Here is a 1370-nt window from a genome sequence, read left to right as displayed (position 1 = left end):
TTTGTAATCTTCAGAAGCAACGTTTTGAACTAAGAAAGCTTAATAGAACACTGTGTGTCAGAGGAACGTTCTCAAAAGCTTTGTTCATTGTTCCCTTGCTTGGTCTCGTGAAAGGAGAGGCTCGCGTATCGTGTGTCGATAGTCGGAGCAGACTCTCTTCGAGTTAGCAAGGTGCACTACTACAAAAAAGTATATAGATAGCGCTTTTTTTTTATCATTGATAGCGCTTTTTAAGCGCTATCTATACGTGCGCTATCTATTGTCAACCACCAATAGATAGCGCTTCTAAAAAAAGCGCTATCTATAGGTGGCTGACAATAGATAGCGCATTTTTAAAAAAACGCTATCTATTGTCAGCCACCAATAGATAACGCTTTTTTAAAAAAACGCTATCTATTGTCAGCCATCAATAGATAGCGCTTTTTTAAAAAAACGCTATCCATTGTCAGCCACCAATAGATAGTGCTTTTTTAAAGAAGCGCTATCTATTGATTCAAATTAAAAAAAAAAAAATTAATTTTAGAATAAAATATAAAATATTAAAAAAAATATGACAAATGTCTCAAAAAGAATGTGCATTAATATGAAAAAAAATTATTAGTACAATAATATTTCAAAATTTAATCATTAAATTGTCTAGTACGTGTCATGACATGACATTGTTTTATAAGATAATATATATAATCATAGCATATATATCCTATCAGTACTTATAAACATGTACATCACCATAACATAACCTATATACATATACTAATTACATGTAAACACCAATTTTCCTTAACTTCAGTGATTTGACTTTCATGATATTGTTGACATCTGCAACTAGAAAAATACTGCAAGAAAGAAAAATAATGTAGAATTAGTTAATTAAATTTTACTACGAATTAATTATAACAGTAAAGATAACTTACATCAGTTGGAATTGTTCCTCCTTCACAGTATGTAATAATTTCCTTCATATATTGACACACATAATACCCACAATCATTGCCGTTGGGTTGTCTTGGGCACTAGAATTCCAAAATTAGAAAACATTTTAATAATTTGAACATAAAAAAGAACCAAAAGTCTAGTATACTCCAAACAGATTCAGTGCATGATAACAACTAACTATATACCATATATAAGTTTAAACTCTTAATAATAAGTCATGCTTTCATAACAACCATATACTATTTCAACCAGTTTCACAATAATACAAGTTAACTAACCAATACCATGCAACAAGGAAATAGGTCTTCAACCATACAAGAATACAAGTTTTTCACCTAATCAGTACAATACAAGCAACCATAACGTGAACTAAAGGTCACACAAGGTCATTCAACAATTTAATTATGACAATCAAGACTATACTACACAAAACA

This window comes from Vigna radiata, unplaced genomic scaffold, assembly GCF_000741045.1.
Source record: "Vigna radiata var. radiata cultivar VC1973A unplaced genomic scaffold, Vradiata_ver6 scaffold_208, whole genome shotgun sequence".
In the NCBI taxonomy this organism is placed as follows: Eukaryota; Viridiplantae; Streptophyta; class Magnoliopsida; order Fabales; family Fabaceae; genus Vigna; species Vigna radiata.
The sequence above is the reverse complement of the archived record's forward strand: the minus strand, read 5'-3'. Positions refer to the sequence as shown.